The 19,563-nt window shown below is 38.3% G+C and overlaps 1 pseudogene; it reads left to right on the top strand.

Annotated features, from left to right (window-relative positions):
• The first annotated feature begins 239 nt into the window (after positions 1–239).
• Positions 240–1,174, top strand: LOC119878278 (annotated as a pseudogene).
• The last annotated feature ends 18,389 nt before the right edge of the window (positions 1,175–19,563 follow it).

Genomic DNA, 19,563 nt, shown 5'->3' on the forward strand with positions numbered 1-19,563 from the left:
ATCTGACAATCAATCAATAAGATTGATATTAAACACAGAAGGTATACCCATAAAATATATAAAAGAATTGGGGAAAATGAAGAATGTATTTACGGAAGAAAAAATGTTTAAGCTGCGAGGTACTTTTTGTGAAAATAACATTAAGAAAATAGGGGCAGATATTTAAGCTTGTCTAACTGATTTATTATTGTCTGTATTGATTTTCTCAGTAAGATTTGTGAAAGCTCAACCACCCAGAAATGAATAATAGAACATCAGTGACCAACTTCATCCTCCTGGGTCTGACCGATAATCCAGAAATACAGGCTGTAAATTTCCTCTTTCTATTTCTCACCTACGTACTGAGTGTTACTGGAAATCTCACCATCATCATTCTTACCCTGGTGGATTCCCACCTGGAGGCTCCCATGTATTTTTTCCTCTGAATTTCTCCTTAGAAATTTCATTCACTTCTGCCTGTAATCCTAGATTTTTCATCAGCATCGTAACTGGAGACAAATCTATTTCCTATAATGCTTGTGCAGCTCAGCTATTTTTCTTTGTCCTCCTTGGCTAACCAGTTTTTCTTCTGGCTGCTATGTCCTATGATCATTATGCGGCTATCTGCAAGCTTCTACATTATACAACCACCATGAGTAACAAGATTTGCTACCAGCTTGTAGTCAGCTCTTGGGTGGCTGGTTTCTTGGTAATCTTCCCACCACTAGCCATGGGTCTGCAGTTGGATTTCTGTGACTCCAATGTCATTGACCACTTCACCTGTGATTCTGCTCCTTTACTCCAAATGTCTTGCACAGACACAAGTACTCTAGAGCTCATGAGCTTTGTTTTAGCCATACTTACTCTTATGTCCACTTTGATGTTAGTAATTCTCTCCCACTCTTACATCCTTAGAACAATTCTGAAAATCCCTTCAGCTCAACAAAGAAAAAAGGCCTTCTCAACCTGCTCCTCCCATATGATAGTTGTCTCTATCTCTTATGGGAGCTGCATCTTCATGTATGTCAAAACATCAGCAAAGGAAGGGGTTGCTTTGACAAAAGGTGTGGCTATGCTCAGTACCTCTGTTGCTCTCATGCTGAATCCATTTATTTACACTTTAAGGAACCAGCAGGTGAAAGAAGCATTTAAGGACGTTGTGAAAAAGATACTTTTCTCAAAACCATTGATCTGATGTAATTTATAACTAAAATATTGTGAAAAATTTAAAGTGGGAAACCTCAATCAAGCCGACTTTGGATGCTAGAAGAGGGAGCTGGAAGCGGGGAGCCATACCACTCAATATCAACTACAGGAAGAATTGTCAGTCACAGACCTCAGCAGAAAAATGGAGGGCAGGAAACAATAATCAATTACAGGCCCCAAAGAGGAAAGATGTACACTGCTTCTCTAACAATAAATCAACTACTCTTGCAATTCAGCCGGTGAGAGATCATCATCACCCTAAATACTTGCTTTTCTCAATAAACTTTTGTTCAGAGCAACTCTTCCCAACCTCCACCTTCTTCTCCAGAAAATAACATTCTTCTTTGTTGGATTTGCCCATAGCTTTCATGACCCAAACGGTAATTCTCTGTTATTCGTTATTCCCAAATAAACCCATTTTTTTTTCTGGTAAAATAACCAGCTGTTTTGTTTTTAAGGTTAATACTATACACACAGCAATTTTGCCGGAGAACCAATAGAAAATTCATTGTTTTACTTCTTCTCTCTTAGTTTTATCACTTCTCAGGAATACAGTTATTTATGGCATTTTGGATTCAGTGTTCCTATATTATAAATTCTCTTTATATGAATTTAAGCACAAAATCATCATGGAATGATCTGTAATGTTTTCCCATGACATAATACAAAGAAATGACTGAATCACTTCTTATATAAATGTATATGCTTCAAGTATTATATATGTGTTGCTATTTATCCCTGCATCATTTATTCAAAAAGCATATGGCATTAGTATTTTTTAGTTATTAAATCATATGTATATTGATTGCCAACATTTATCATAATACCCAGTGCTCATCCCACCAACTGCCCCCCTTAGTGCCCATCACAGTCACCCCAACCCCCTGCCCACCTCTCCATATATATGTATGTGTGCATATGTATATTATATAAACTCTGTCATTAAGAACAAATTTCATGAGTGAAGAAATTTTTTAATTGGGGTTATTACTTAAAGGAAAGACAATAACATGCAACCATCCTTCTATTAATCATAATAAAGACAACTAGCATCATTTGGTTTGGTAATGAAGCTCTCTAGGGACCTTTACCCAAGCCTGTGGTTTATGAGGATATATAAACATACATCTTAGCCGATAGTATTGTTTTTTCTCTAAATTGTCTCAGTCTAATTTTGATAAGAGTCACCTATTGTAGTATATGGGATTATATTGCTGCCTATCGCACATAAAAAATAAGCCATCTCCCCTTGCTTAAAAAAGAGAGGGAAAGAGTTCTTAGGCAAAGAAAATACCATCCAATTTTACTAGTCAACTTCATTTGGCCTATTTGGTTGTATGCAAAGCACACATAACTTTCAGATTAGATAGATTCAGATAAAGGCCAAGTCCACCTAAGGATGCATATTAACAATCTGTAAACGGTGGCATCCTCTTGGTACATTTATTTATGAAAGTGAAATGGAAGCTTTTTGCCTTGTCCAAGTGACATATCTGATCATATTTGGATGCTACCAACCACAATCATACACACACACACACACACACACACACACATATACCACAATATAAATTTAATCACTTAAAAATTATTAAGGTGATTAGTGGTTACTAGTGTCTGGTATTTTCAGGTGCCTTGTGGGAAGTAGCCACACTCTTATCATCAGCATACTAAGACACTGAGAAAAATAGGATGATATAGATAATACATATCATTTTCCTTTTTCATTTGTTTGTTCCTTTCTTTTTACCTAGACATGAGGATACATAATGAATCATCCCTTCACCTAAAAGCAACTTTGACAAGTCTAATTGCTATAGACCAAATGTATTTCTACTAAGTTATACTGCTAAATTCTGGCTTCAAAGTATTGTGTGTGTTTTTATGATATGCTTAACTTCCTTTAAATGACTTCTACCAAGCTTATTTAAGCACTCAGTTTCTTGGTTTTATTTTAACTACAAAGTTGCATGAATTTTTATTTTACTGATTTTTTATTTACTTGACGAGCACAAATTAAGTAACCTAAAGCTTATTTCAGGAGCCCAATAAATATTTGATATTATTATATCATATAATCTCTGTTTTTTAGAACACCCTTCATCCCTCAAGTTGAGGAACCATACTCCTTTTTTTTTCATTGGAGTTCAATTTGCCAGCATTTAGCATAACATCCAGTGCTCATCCCACCAAGTGCACCCCTCAGAGCCCATCACACAGTCACTGCAAGCCCCGGCCACCTGCCTTTCCACTACCTCTTGTTCATTTCCCAGATGAAGGCGTCTAAATTTTTGTCACCCTCATAGATATTTTCACTCATTTTATCTCCTTTCCTCTTTATTCCCTTTCATTAATTTTTATATTCCCCAAAGAATGAGACCATGTAATGAATGTCATTCTCTGATTGATTTGTTTCACTCAGCATAATACACTCCAGTTCCGTCCATGTCGAAGCAAATGGTGGGTATTTCTCATTTCTAATGGCTGAGGATATTCCATTATACACATAGACCATATCTTCTTTATCCATTCATCTGTCGATGGACATCGAGGCTCCTTCCACAGTTTGGCTATTGTGGACATTGCTGCTAGAAACATCGGGGTGCAGGTGTCGTGGTGTTTCACTACATCTGTAACTTTGGGGTAAATCCCCAGCAGTGCAATTGCTGGGTCGTAGGAGAGATCTATTTTTAACTCTGTGAGGAACCTCCACACAGTTTTCCAGAGTGGGTACACCACTTCACATTCCCACCGACAGGGCAAGAGGGTTCCCCTTTCTCCACATCCTCTCCAACATTTGTTACTTCCTGTTTTGTTACTTTTCACCATTCTCACTACTGTGAGGTGGTATTTCATTGTGGATTTGATTTGTATTTCCCTGATGGCCAGTGATGAGGAGCATTTTCTCATGTGCTTGTTGGCCATGTCTAGGTCTTCCTGTGTGAGATTTCTGTTCATGTCTTTTGCCCATTTCATGGTTGGATTGTGTTTCTTTGCAGTTGAGTTTCATAAGTTCTTTATAGATCTTGGATATTGGTCCTTTAAATAATACGTCATTTGCAAATCTCTTCTCCCATTCTGTAGGTTGTCCTTTAGTTTTGTAGACTGTTTCTTTTGCTGTGCAGAGGCTTCTTATCTTGAAGTCCCAAAAGTTCATTTCTTTTAATAATAAATTTATTTTTTATTGGTGTTCAATTTGCCAACATACAGAATAACACATTCCCACCAACAGTGTAAGAGGGTTCCTTTTTCTCCGCATCCTCTCCAACATTTGTGGTTTCCTGCCTTGTTAATTTTCCCCATTCTCACTGGTGTGAGGTGGTATCTCATTGTGGTTTTGATTTGTATTTCCCTGAAGGCAAGTGATGCAGAGCATTTTCTCATGTGTGTGTTGGCCATGTCTATGTCTTCCTCTGTGAGATTTCTGTTCATGTCTTTTGCCCATTTCATGATTGGATTGTTTGTTTCTTTGCTGTTGAGTTTAATAAGTTCTTTATAGATTTTGGAAACTAGCTCTTTATCTGATACGTCATTTGAGAATATCTTCTCCCATTCTGTAGGTTGTCTTTTAGTTTTGTTGACTGTATCCTTTGCTGTGCAAAAGCTTCTTATCTTGATGAAGTCCCAATAGTTCATTTTTGTTTTTGTTTCTTTTGCCTTCGTGGATGTATCTTGCAAGAAGTTACTGTGGCTGAGTTCAAAAAAGGTGTTGCCTGTGTTCTCCTCTAGGATTTTGATGGAATCTTGTCTCACATTTAGATCTTTCATCCATTTTGAGTTTATCTTTGTGTATGGTGTAAGAGAATGCTCTAGTTTCATTCTTCTACACGTCGAGTTGTCCCCACACCATTTATCGAAGAGACTTTCTTCCAGTGGATAGTCTTTACTGCTTTGTCGAATATTAGTTGACCATAAAGCTGAGGGTCCACTTCTGGGTTCTCTATTCTGTTCCATTGGTCTATTTGTCTGTTTTTGTGCCAGTACAACACTGACTTGATGACCAAAGCTTTGTAGTACAACCTGAAATCTGGCATTGTGATGCCCCCAACTCTGGGGTCTTTGGGGCTATTTGGGGTATTTTCTGATTCCACACAAATCTTAAGATGATTTGTTCCAACTCTCTGAAGAAAGTCCATGGTATTTTGATAGGTATTGCATTAAACGTGTAAATTGCCCTGGGTAGCATTGACATTTTCACAATATTAATTCTTTCAATCCAGGAGCATGGAATATTTTTCCATCTCCTTGTGTCTTCCTCAATTTCTTTTAGAAGTGTTCTGTAGTTTTTAGGGTATAGATCCTTTACCTCTTTGGTTAGGTTTACTCCTAGGTATTTTATACCTTTGGGTGCAATTGTAAATGGTAGTGACTCCTTCTTTTCTCTTTCTTCAGTCTCATTGTTAGTGTATAGAAATGCCACTGACTTCTGGGCATTGATTTTGTATCCTGCCACACTGCCAAATTGCTGTATGAGTTCTAGCAATCTTGGGGTGGAATCTTTTTCTACGTACGGTGTCATGTCATCTGAGAAGAGGGAGGGTTTGACTTCTTTGTCGATTTGAATGCCTTTAATGTCATTTTGTTGTCTGATTGCTGAGGCTAGGACTTCTAGTACTATGTTGAATAGCAGTGGTGAGAGTTGACATCCCTTTTGTGTTCCTGATCTGAGGGGAAAGGCTCCCAGTGCTTCCCCATTGAGGATGATATTTGCTGTGGGCTTTTCATAGACGTTTTTTAAGATGCTGAGGAATGTTCCCTCTATCCCTCCACTCTGAAGAGTTTTGATCAGGAATGGATGCCGTATTTTGTCAAATGCTTTCTCTGCATCTATTGAGAGGATCATATGGTTCTTGGTTTTTCTCTTGTTGATGTGAAATACCATTTTGATTGCTTTATGAGTTTTGTACCATCCTTGCATCCCGGGGATGAATCCCACTTGGTCATGGTGAATAATCTTAATGGACTGTTGGATCCTTTTGGCTAGTATCTTGTTGAGAATTTTTGCATGTTTGTTCATCAGGGATATTGGTCTATAATTCTTTTTTATGGGATCTTTGTCTGGTTTTGAAATTCAGGTGATGCTGGCCTCATAGAAAGTGTTTGGAAGTATGCCATCCCTTTCTGTATCTTTTGGAACAGCTTTAGTAGAATAGGTTTTGTTTCTTTTTTAAGCTTGGTTTAATTCCCCTGGGATGCTATCTTGTCTTGGACTTTTGTGTCTTAGGAGGCTTTGGATGACTGCTTCAATTACCTCCCTGCTTATTGGCCATTTCGGGTTTTCTATCTCTTCCTATTCCAGTTTTGGTAGTTTGTGGTTGTCCAGAAGTGCATCCATTTCTTCTAGATTACCTAATTTATTGGGGTATAGCTACTCATAATAAGTTTTAAAATCATTTGTAAGCCCTTGGTATTGGTTGTGATCTCTCCTTTTTCATTCGTGACTTTTACAAAAATATTTATTTATGATACAGAGAGAGAGAGAGAGAGAGAGAGGCAGAGACACAGGCAAAGGGAGAAGCAGACTCCATGCAGGGAGTCCGACTTGGGACTCGATCTCGGGTCTCCAGGATCAGGCACTAGACTGAAGGTGGAGGTATACCGCTGAGCCACCTGGGCTGTCCTTCATTCGTGACTTATTAATTAGAGTCTTTTCTCCTTTGTTTTAAATAAGGCTGGCTAAGGGTTTATCTATCTTATTAATTCTTTCAAAGAACCACTTCCTGGTGAGGTTAGCTTGTGTATTTGAGTTTTTTCAAAAAAAATTTTTTTTTTAGTTTTTTCAATTTTTGAGGGAGGCGTGTATTGCGATGTATTTTCCTCATAGGACTCCTTTCGCTGTATTTCAAGATTTGAACAGTATCATCATTTTCAGTAGTTTTCATGAATCTTTTTAATTCTTCTCTAATTCCCTGGGGGACCCGTTCATCTTTTAGCAGGATGCTCTTTAACCTCCTTGTGTTTGAGTTTCTTCCAAATTTCTTCTTGTGATTGAGTTCTAGATTCAAAGCATTGTGGTCTGAAAATATGCAAGGGACAATCCCAATCTTTTGGTATCGGTTGAGACCTGATTTGTGACCCAGTATGTGGTCTATTTTGGAGAAAGTTCCATGTGCACGTAAGAAGAATGTGTATTCAGTTGCATTGGCATGCAAAGTTCTGTAAATATCTGCGGAATCTACCTGGTCCAGTGTATCATTGAAAGCTCGTGGGTCTTTGGAGATGTTGTGCTTAGAAGATCTGTCAGTTGGAGAAAGCTCTGTCTTAAAGTCTCCCAGTATTAGTGTATTATTATCTAAGTATGTCTTAACTTTGGTTATTAACTGATTGATATACTTGGCAGCTCCCACATTTGGGGCATAAATATTCATGATTGTTAGGTCCTCTTGTTGGATATGCCCTTTAAGTATGATATAGTGTCCCTCTTCATCTGTTACTACAGTCTTTGGGATAAACTTTAATTTATCTGATGTGAGGATTGCTGCCCCTGCTTTCCTTTCAGGACCCTTTGAATGGCAAATGGTTCTCCAACCTTTCCTTTACAGGCTGTAAGTGTCCTTAGGTCTAAAATGAGTGTCTTCGAAACAGCAAATAGTTGGGTCTTGCTTTTTTAACCAGTCTGAAATCCTGCATCTTTTGATGGCATCATTAAGCCTATTGACATTCAGAGGTACTGTTGAAAGATAAGAATTTAGTGTCATCATGATATTCAGTCCCTGTTTTTGTCGGTTGTTTCTTTAGGCTTCATCTTTCTTTAGAGGGTCCCCCTTAATATTTCTTTTGAAGCTTGTTAGGTGATCACATATTCTTTAGTTTCTGTGTATCTTGAAAGCTCTTTATCTCTTCTCCTATTCTGAATGAGAGACTTGCTGGCTCTCTGGAGAGAGAAAAAGCATTCTTGATGGCATGTTCTTCTCCTTTAGGACCCTGGATATATCCTGCCAGCCTTTCCTGCCCTGCCGGGTCTCTGTGGAGAGGTCTGCTATTAATATAATATTTCTCCCCATATAAGTTAGGGGTCTCTCGTGTCTTGAGGCTTTAAGGATTTTCTCTTTATCTTTGGAATTTGCAGGTTTCACTATTAAATGTCGAGATGTTTTTTTGGGTTTTATTCATTTTGGTGGCCCCTTCTCTTTCTCCTGTATCTGAATGCCTGTTTCCTACCACAAATTAGGGATGTTCTCTGCTATGATATTTTCAAATATGCTTTCTGGCCCTATGTCCTTTCTGGTGCCCTCTGGACCCAATTAAACATAGACTTTTCCTTTTGAGGCTGTCATTTATTTCCATTATCCTTTCCTCATGATCTTTTAATGGTTTTTTTCTCTTTTTGTCGGCAGCTTCCTTCCTTGCCATCAACTTGTCTTCTGTGTCACTTACTCTTTCTTCTACCTTTTAACCGTCATCCTTACGACCTCCAGTTTGGATTGCATCTCATTTCATTGGTTTTTCATTTCGGCCTGATTTGATCTAAATTCTGCAGTCATGAAGTCTCTTGATTTTTTACGATTTTTTCCAGAGCCACCAGTAGCTTTATAATTGTGCTTCTCTATTGGCCCTCTGACATTGAATTGTAATCCATATTCTGTAACCAGTGGCAGAGAGTACTGTTTCTGATTCTTCCTTTTGTGGTGAATTCTTCTTTCTAGTCATTTTTCTCAGTGCAGAGTGGCTGTATGAGCGGGCTGCATCAAGAATATCAACCACGACCTAAGTAAATTTGACTGTAGATAATTCTGCCAAGGTCAGAGACCAGAAATTGAAAACAAAGATGAGAATGAAATAAAACAAAAGGACCACTAAAGTGAAAAACACATTTTACAACTAAGTAGTAAAAAATAAGAGGCCAGGAATCCTAGAGAAGAAGAGATGAAAAGGAAAAGAAAAAAAAAAGAAAGAAAAACGGGTATGAAAAAAGGGGGGGTGGGATTGAGAGATGGTGGTGGCGAAGAAGTTGTATTGGAGGGAGAATTTAGTCTACCTGAGGTGTTCTAAGGGGTGATCCTCTTATTTCTGAGTATATTGTTTGGTATATTAGATGATGCTCATTCCCAAATTCATATAAACCAGAAATATTTGTTTAAGGGTGCAATATTGACCACCAAAACATAAATGAGATAAAAGAGAGGGCAGAATGGAAATCAGGCATCTCACAGGATGAACCAGCATGGTGTTACCACTTGGATCTGGTATATGGTGGTCATATTTTAGAAGGTATTACCTTCTGCCATTGTAGGACAAAATGAGGCCGAGAAAAGAAAAAACACAAAACAAAAAGAGCATATTTTGTGTATCTCCCAAAATTGAGTATGTTGAAGGGAATCTAGAAGTAGAAAGTATATCTAGAACCTGTAATTGTAGAAATATCAAAGTCAAAAAGGAAGAAATTTAAAAATGAAGAGGTGGTAAAATATTGTAGTTAAGGTGAGAAAAGAGAAAAAAACTGGAAATTTACAGTCTGATATAAAAATGAGTTGTACTGGAAAAAGGAAGAAAATAAAAAAAAGGAGGGATACCCTCTGGTTCTACATACTGTAAATCCCTTGACTTCCCCTGGAGCTTTCCAGTGCTGCTTGGTCAAGAACTTCCTCTTCCCCTGTCCTTCCAGCTGGTCGTCTGGGGGAGGGGCCTGTTGTGCGGACAATCAGGTGTGTGCACCTGGGGGATCTGCCCCGCCCCCTGCCAGGTGCACAGCTCAGTGGTAGCTGTTTATCCTGTGAGGCCCCTGTCCCCTTGGCCCCACTCTGTCCCAGGCACAGGGTGATACGAGGAAGAACAACACTGGGGGCGGCCGTGTCCCCAGCTCTGGAGTCAGCTCCCCGCAGTAGCTACTTGCAGCTCCCAGTCCGCACTGGCCTGGATGCTCCGGGGGCAGGGGGCGCTGACCTGCACAGCCTGGGGGCGCCTGTTGTTCACTGTCCTGTGCCCTCCCTGCCTCCTCCTGTCCCAGGGGGAACGCCGGATCCTGGACTGTGTCCTCTGGCACCCTGGGCTCCGGGGCCAGTGCTGCTAGAGTCGCGCTCCCGGTCTGCGGCTCCCGAAGGCAGCCGGGCCCAGCCCCCTCTGCCTGGAGCGCCCTCCTGACCCCCCTCCGCCCGGAGCAGCCTTCTCCCCGGGGCCCTGCCCTCCACCCTCCAGCCCTTCACCGAGCTGGGCCCACAGGCTGAGTCATGCTCTCCCCAGCTGCACTTCCTCTGTTAGTGACCCTGGGAATGTGGAGGCCTCACTGCCCCTCCTGTGGTTCCCCCCGAGTTCCCTGCTGACCGCCTTTCATCCGGGAAGCATCTGGTGCAAATTTTTAAAGTTCCTGCTTCCCCCGCGCGGGGCTCTCCTGTTGCGGAAGCTCCCGCCGGCCCCCTTAGCCCGCCTCCTTATAGTGCCCTTCCCCCACTTGATTCTTTTTTATTTTTTTTCTGCCTCCCTACCTTGTTAGAAGCTCAAACCCTTCTGTCTGCATCGTTCCAGCTGTTCTCTCTTTAAATCTCAGGTCGAATTCATAGGTTTTCATGATGATTTGAAAGTTATCTATGTAAGTTGGTGGAAACAGGTGACTTGCGGACCCTACTCCTCCACCATCTTGCCCCGCCCCCTTCCTTCAGGATTCTGACAAACATACCATTTCTCCATAATGTCTTCAATATCACACCATTTGTCACATGCGACTTGTGAGTGTGAATTTCAGAGGACACTTAGTGCATTTTCACCCAGGAAAGGATACGAATGTTAATTAATAAATAGGTTAAGAAGGTGGCATCCAATTATAATGGAAATTTAACTTTTTCTAAGAATAAAGTCATGAAAAAGTTGAAGTGAATAAATATGTATTCCATTTCTGACAATGCTGAGCTAAGTGGTTCATATCAAACTATCTATTCTAAGTTTTTAAAAAGATTTTAAAAATGTTTTAAAGTACAGTTAAATACTTTTCAGTTAGGACGTATGCTCATACTAGAATTCAACAACAAGAAAATGTACAACTCAAATGCTGGAGAGGGATTTGAACAGAGACTTCACCAAAAATGAAACACCAATGGCATAGAAGCACATAAAAAGATGTTCAAGATCATATATCACAAAGAAATTAGAAATTAAAGCATCAATGAGGCACTGCTTAAAACCTATTAAAAATGTTAAAAAAAAACACTGACCACATCAAATGCTGGCAAGGATGTGTATCAACAGAAAAATCTCATTTATTGCAAAACTGTACAGCCACTTTGGAAAAGAGCTTGGTAATATCTTAGACAGCAAAACATACTCTTGCTCATACAGTCCAGCAATTTTACTCCCAGTAAAACTATTCTCAGTAACTGATAGAGAAAATAGATAATAATAAATATGTAAAAACTATAAAACATATCTTTAAGGATAAAACACTTGGCAAGTTTAATATGCAAATTAGAACGAATTGATACATATAAAATACTACATCCAAATACTCCAGAATTGTTATTTTTAAAAAAAGATTTCATTTATTTATTCATGACACACACACACACACACACACACACAGAGAGAGAGAGAGAGAGAGAGGCAGAGACACAGGCAGAGTGAGAAGCAGGCTCCATGCAGGGAACCTGACGTGGGACTCGATCCCGGGTCTCCAGGATCAGGCCCTGGGCTGAAGGTGGAGCTAAACCGCTGAGCCACCCAGGCTGCCCCAGAATTGGTATTTTATGTAAGTCGTTGTAGGATATTTACTGAGACTACCCATATATTGAGCCATGAAACTGTTATTAAAAATTAAAAAGGAGTGAAATAATACACAGTATAAATTCTCATCAGATGTTAATAAAGAAGAAAAAACCATGGAAAATCACCATATATTTGAAAATAATGAAATAGCATCTAAATATGACATTGGGCAAAAAATAAATCACAACAAATATTAGAATGAACATTTTATATGTCATACAAAATATAAAGTAACAAATTTGTGCAGTAAGTATAAAGTGATTATAGCATATTTAGATCCAAGTGCATTAGAAAAAAAATGATCAGAGCTTAAAATCAACATTAAGCATTAATCCAAAGAAGTAAAAAAAGCATGACATTATACCTAACTAAATTAGAAAAAAAGAAAGTAATAAATATTAAAGCAGAATATTATAAAAATAGAGAAGAAACAAATAGACAATGAGCAAAACCTTTTGTTAAAACCTGTAATGCCCAAAAAGGAATGACTACATGGACTAATGAGATCATTAAATTTCTCTCAAGGGTGGGGCACCTAGGTGTCTCAGTGGTTGAGCATCTGGCTTCAGCTCAGGGCATGATCCCAGGGTCCTGGGATGGAGTTCTGCATCAGGCTCCCTGTGGGGAGCCTGCTTCTCTCTCTGCCTATGTCTCTACCTTTCTCTGTGTTTCTCATGAATAAATAAAATAAAATAAAATAAAATAAAATAAAATAAAAAAATAAAATAAAAATCTCTCTCAAAGGTGACTAAAAGAAAAGAAGCAAGGAATTTTTTGGGGGTAAATCCCCAGCAGTGCAATTGCTGGGTCCTAGGGCAGGTATATTTTTAACTCTTTGAGGAACCTCCACACAGTTTTCCAGACTGGCTGCACCATTTCACAAAGATACAGATGCAATGAAACACCGGGACACCTGCACCCCAATGTTTCTTTTTATTTTTTTAAAGATTTATGTATTTATTCATTCAGAGAGAGCGAAGAGAGAGGCAGAGACACAGGCAGAGGGAGAAGCAGGCTCCATGCAGGAAGCCGGATGTGGGACTCTATCCTGGGTCTCCAGGATCACACCCGAGGCTGCAGGCAGCTCTAAACCGCTGTGCCACCGGGGTGCCCCACCCAAATGTTTCTAGCAGCAATGTCCACAATAGCCAAACTGTGGAAGGAGCCTCGGTGTCCATCGAAAGATGAATGGATAAAGAAGATGTGGTTTATGTATACAATGGAATATTCCTCAGCCATTAGAAATGACCAATACCCACCATTTGCTTCAACGTGGATGGAACTGGAGGGTGAGATGCTGAGTGAAATAAGTCAATCGGAGAAGGACAAACATTATATGTTCTCATTCATTTGGGGAATATAAATAATAGTGAAAGGGAATAGAAGGGAAGGGAGAAGAAATGGGTAGGAAATGTCAGAAAGGGAGAAAGAACATGAAGACTCCTAACTCTGGGAAAAGAACTAGGGGTGGTGGAAGGGGAGGAGGGCCGGAGGGTGGGGGTTAATGGGTGACAGGCACTGAGGAGCACTGGGTGTTATTCTGTATGTTGTCAAATTGAACACCAATAAAAAATAAATCTATTATTAAAAAAGCAAGGAATTCAATCATAGTAGGAAATAGAGTGCACATAACTACACACAACATAAGCATACATTAAAATAATTATAATTTTTCCAATAAACTTATAAGTAGTTTTGAAATCTCTACAAAATAATACAGCGAAAAATATAAAGTCTGAATACTCATATATTGAATACAAACTTTGAATCTCCAAAGAAAATTATCTCATAAAACTTCCAGAATATAACAATATTTGGTAAATATTTGAGAAATTTATACCGGTTCTCCACAGACATTTCCAGGTCATAGCTAAAGGAGATTTCATTTATTCATGAGAAATACAAAGAGAGAGGCAGAGACAAAGCAGATGAAGAAGCAGGTTCCATGCAGGGAGCCCGATCGGAACTCGATCCCAGGACCCCAGGATCATGACGTGACGCTCAACCGCTGAGCCACACAGGCGTCCCAAAACCATAATCTTGATACGATACTTGATGATGATATTCTAAGGGGCTCTCAATGGCTGAACTCAAAATAAAATCCACAGAAAAGGAGCTTGTTCATGCAGTGTATTCTGGTCAGCTTCCCCGGACCAAAAGAAGAACGAAGAGACCAAGTAGAAACTAAATGGCCCTTAAATTCCTCTATCAGGGATGAAGAAGGATGTGATCAGAGATGGACAAACAGGAGGTTTCTAAGGTACGGCTAATATTCTGTTCCTCAACCTAGCTTGTGGATACCTCTACAATGATACATTGTTTTGTACGCATGGTAGAGTTTTATAAAATAAGTTTTATTTATTTATTTATTTATTTATTTATTTATTTATTTATTTATTCATTTATTTTATAAATTTATTTTTTATTGGTGTTCAATTTGCCAACATATAGAAATAACACCCAGTGCTCATCCCATCAAGTGCCCACCTCAGTGCCCGTCACCCAGTCACTCCCACCACCCGCCCTTCTCCCCTTCCACCACCCCTAGTTCGTTTCCCAGAGTTAGGAGTCTTTCATGTTCTGTCTCCCTTTCTGATATTTCCCACTCGTTTTTTCTCCTTTCCCCTTTATTCCTTTTCACTATTTTTTATATTCCCAAAATAAATGAGACCATATAATGTTTGTCCTTCTCCGATTGATTTATTTAAAAGCTGTGCAATGATGCAAGTGTATGGCATTGCAAATCCAATTGATGAATCCATGGAAAAATCATTAAAATTTACTCATAATATATGTGTGAAAAATCTAAGAGAATCATCTGGGAAAAAGATGACCTACCTGTTATAAGATATATTTAAGATCAAGGCCTTTCTAAATGCAAAAGTATTAGTTATATTACATATATCAGCCTACTACATATAGTAGTAAAAAACAGGTAAGAGGATGGAAGGAAAATTTTTAAATATCCAGCACTAAAACTTTCTGAAGTTGTACAATATTATTTGCTTGATAGGATTCATTCTTCTTTTTTCAAATCCAACCTATAAAGTCATAGTTTTCATACATCTTAAATTCATTATTTATCCTCTTTCTATTCCCCAGACCAAAAATTTGAATACTTACCAGCGTGAAAGAACCTGCTTCAGGGCACCTTGGTGGCTCAGTCCATTAAGTGTCTGCCTTTGGCTCAGGTCATGATCTCAGGTCCAGGGATGGAATCAGGCTTCCTGCTCAGCAGGGGATCTGCTTTCCCCTCTTCCTCTGCCCCTTTCACCCCACCTCCATCCAACTCCCACCTCCCTCGTAGGTGGGATAAAATCTCTCTTTCTCAATAAGTAAATAAAATCTTAAAAAAAGAACCTATTCCTATAATATATTGCCTCCCACAACATAAATCCTAATAATAAATAAAACTTTATTGTGTGAAAAATATTAAAATGAAGAATAATTATAAAAACAAATACTTGCCTCAATTAAAATATAAAATGAAAATTAGGAAAAGACATTGAAGTGATGCTGGTATAATAAAAAGTAATAAAAAGTAGAGATTAGCTTTATTTATTCAAGCATTTTGCACAAAGGGCATTTTCTCCTGCCTTTACTGTAGGAGTTTTCATTCTTAATCATGACAAATGTTTTAATCATGAGCCCTAATCTACCATCATCAATCATAACTCCCAAAGCAATTAATATGCAACCATACAAGGTCTTTCCAGATTTCTAAGCAGTCATCTCATCTCCAAGCTACTGTAATTCCTATTTCCCCCTTATAATTGATCAAAAGCAACATTTCTTAACCTGTCCTTCAAACCTTAGTTTATGTCTTAAAATATTTTCACATGGGTTCCTCTTAACACATATTTCGAATTCTCAGGGGCAGATATTTCACAACAGAAATTTTAGAGCCATGCTTCCAATTAAGTGAAATATTTTTGAGTCATCCATGGTCTTAACAAGCATTGTCTGTAGGCAGGATAAAAATATGTTTGCCATATATGTTTTTTCCTGTTTGCCAAATGTAGGTAAATACTCCTGCAATTAAAAAAATAAATTCAGGGGTGCCTGGGTGGCTCAGTGGTTGACTGTCTGCCTTCAGCTCATGGTATAATCCCAGGGTCCTGGGATCAAATCCCACATCAGGCTCCTGTGGGGAGCCTGATTCTCCCTCTGCCTATCTCTCTGCCTCTCTGTGTGTCTCTCATGATTAAATAAATAAAATGTTAAAATAAATAAATAAATAAATAAATAAATAAATAAATAAATAAATAAATAAATTTGTTCTTCAATGTTATTGAACATAGTAATTTTTCAATACATACCAGACATTTTACAAACAAAATTATATCATGCGGGATTAGGTAAGGCAAAATATTTTGATTATTAAAGTGTCATATACCCATATCTTTAGAAAGTGTAGTAGAAGATTGGGTTAAGCTTGCACAATTTTTCTCATTAGTACGATGGGTACCTGATCTCTGATGCTGTTGTTCTTATTGTCTCAAAGGAGAGCATCCCTGCAGCTATTTTAGCTGCTTTGCCAAAGTTCATTAAGCAAAATATTCCTTGGTGACACTAGAACTCAGGTCTCTAAGGATCCTTTACGTTATTCATAAACATGATCTCAGGGCATCCCCAGAAGATAGAGCAAAGGACCATAAATATCATTATTTTTGGAGTAGAAAAGCCAACCCCTAGCTCAGAACAATCAGAGATGACTTCCAAAACCCTGAGGAAATTTGTTTATTCTCTTTCCTTACGTTAAGTTTTCTTCTCTTCCTGGCCGAGACCAAAGGAAAATGCTTCCAATGTTTAAAATAAGAGTCTCCAATGACAGTTTTTATATGATATGAAAACAGAAAGCTCAAAGAACTCAAGACCCTCCAGAAAATGCCTGGAGAGTGACTATGAGTTGATAATCCCATTGGACCTGGGCTGAGGCACATCTTCTCCGCACAACACAGTGAAACACAGGAAGAGCTGCCAGCTGAAGCCACCAGTAATTACCCAGAGTAAGTACTGTAGGTAGACATAAGAGTTACTTTCTCCTATAGGAGGTAAGAGAAAGAAACATTTGCTGGCATTTCTTCTGTAATATGGTTACTTAAGCTTGTTTCAACTTTTAATGTGGAAAATTGTAGTAGACATGTTGTGAACTATGCAATAGCCCTTTGTAAGACTTAAGATCATATAGCCAGAGCTATATTTTTGCATCCATAATTACTCACCCGTGTAGTGTAATTTCAAGAACATACAGAAATATACCTTCCAATCCTTGGAATTTGTACCCCAAAAGAATATTACATTGCTTAAAATGTCCACATTTTCTAATTTGTAAATATTCTCTTGCAATGAAAAATTTTAAAAGAATTAATTTAATCCTTCCCAAACATCTGTTAATTCAACAAAAATATTCCCTTAATATCTAATTCCTCAATAACAATAATTTGAGTAATTGGATGACTGGAGGAGAGAGAGGCCATTTTTATTGTTCATGGAGCACAATTTGTTCTCTAGATAATGACTTGTATGACACTGTTCAAGATAACAAAGTGAAAAGAATATTTCACAAGTGCAACTTTTGCCTGCTGTGTATCCAGAGAGGAAGGATGGAAAAGGAGATGAGAGCAGGATGTCAATTTTTAGTTACTTTGTAGTTTGTTCTACTTCTTGCCCTTTTTGTAGCCCTGAAGTAGTCAGAGAGCATCAATTCTTAGATAAACCAAAATCAAAGGACAGGCAAAGAATAAGCCATAGTAAATTATTAGCACACTGTTTTATTTGCACAAAAGAGAAACTGTTAATAAATTGATTTTCTAACACAAGCAAAAATAGAATTTGCCCAGAGATTGAGGGGATATGAAAAATCTCAGGGGCCCCTGGGTGGCTCAGAGGTTGGGCATCTGCCTTTGGCTCAGGGTGTGATCCCGGGGTCCTGGGATCGAGTTCCACATTGGGCTCCCTATGGGGAGCCTGCTTCTCCCTCTGTCTGTCTCTGCCTCTCTCTGTGTCTTTAAATTATTTTTTTAAAAAGAAAGAAAAATCTCAGGAAGTTTGAGAACAAAGAACTCTGCTTTTCTTTCCTTGTATAAGCCACTGATTTGTATGAGCGGCTCACAAAGAAATCACTCTCTAGGCGTGGAAGGGTCATCCGTTATTTGGATATTTCAGAATTCCTTTTTGAGGTTGACTGATTCCAAACTCCTGAGATTTCCATTACCCAAAGAATCTCGTTCATGCTCACATATCCTAGGGGTGATAGAGTAACTAGTATACATCCAACTCCCAATTCATAATCACCACAAAAGAGAGCAATTTACTGTTACTATATTATTATATTCTACATCTTGGAAGTGTTAATGCAAATAAAGAGTTGAACATTGTGCTACTGATGTGTGACTGATTGATGGAAAAGGAGATAGAGAAAGGAGTATTGACAAGGCAACGAAAAGTTGAATGAAAGTGTTTTTAGAGGCCCTATGGCAGTTTCAAGGCACAGAAATGGGAGAATACCATTTTCCCTTACAAAAAGTTGGTTTATTGGTTTGTCTCTATGCTTAGGCATTTGTTTCTCTAAAAATTGGTTCTACATAGCACAAAAAACTGGACAGCTAAATGAATTTCTAATATGTGTATAAAAAGATGGGTGAAATTCATACTATGAATATTAAAAGACACTTCATTTATTGATTGCATGTTATAAAAGGGTCAGTAAGAGATAAATAAGTTTTTGGGTGTAGAAAGGGAAGTAGATTATTTAAATGAAGAAATAGGTTCTATCTTGAGTACACTCACAGGAGTTAGGGCAATTCGAATCATCCTGATGTTGCAGTGTAAGCCTGTTAATTATCATTATTGCCTAAAATTTTCTCTCCTTTAAAAAATAATAAAATGCAGACTGAGTTAAATTATACATAAGGTACATTAAATCATTCATCTAAAATTATGAATGCATGCTATCTGTCAGACTCAGTTTCTGCAATAACAAGGTATATAGCAGAGAAAGAACAAATTCCTTGTGGGTAGAGTTCATTTGTTAGTGACCTAAGTGATCCAATGACTATTCTTGAACTCCTGGAATATCTCCATCTATAGTACCTATGTGAATTGCTACTGATTTCAATTAAAACTCTATAAAGTGATTCTTGAATGAAGAACATCAATACTTCTTATCAGACGACGAGGGTTGAGACTAGAGATTGAGATGGGGAAGCTAAGGAAACCATGCCACACTCTAGTTTCTTTTTAGGAGAGGAATGAATCAAAAAAAAAAAAAGGAGAGGAATGAATCTTCAAAAACAGTGTAAGTGATTTAAGCTTTAAAAAAGAAAGGAAAGCATAAAGGGCTAGTTTCCAAATTCTATAAAGAACTTATTAAACTCAACAGCAAAGAAACAAACAATCCAATCATGAAATGGGAAAAGGACATGAACAGAAATCTCACAGAATAAGACATAGACATGGCCAACACACACATGAGAAAATGCTCTGCATCACTTGCCATCAGGGAAATACAAATCAAAACCACAATGAAATACCACCTCACACCAGTGAGAATGGGGAAAGTTAACAAGGCAGGAAACCACAAATGTTGGAGAGGATGCAAAGAAAGGGGGACACTCTAACTCTGTTGATGGGAATGTGAACTGGTTCAGCCACTCTGGAAAACTGTGTGGAGGTTCCCCAAAG

Source organism: Canis lupus, unplaced genomic scaffold (genome assembly GCF_011100685.1).
Source record: "Canis lupus familiaris isolate Mischka breed German Shepherd unplaced genomic scaffold, alternate assembly UU_Cfam_GSD_1.0 chrUn_S1356H1536, whole genome shotgun sequence".
In the NCBI taxonomy this organism is placed as follows: Eukaryota; Metazoa; Chordata; class Mammalia; order Carnivora; family Canidae; genus Canis; species Canis lupus.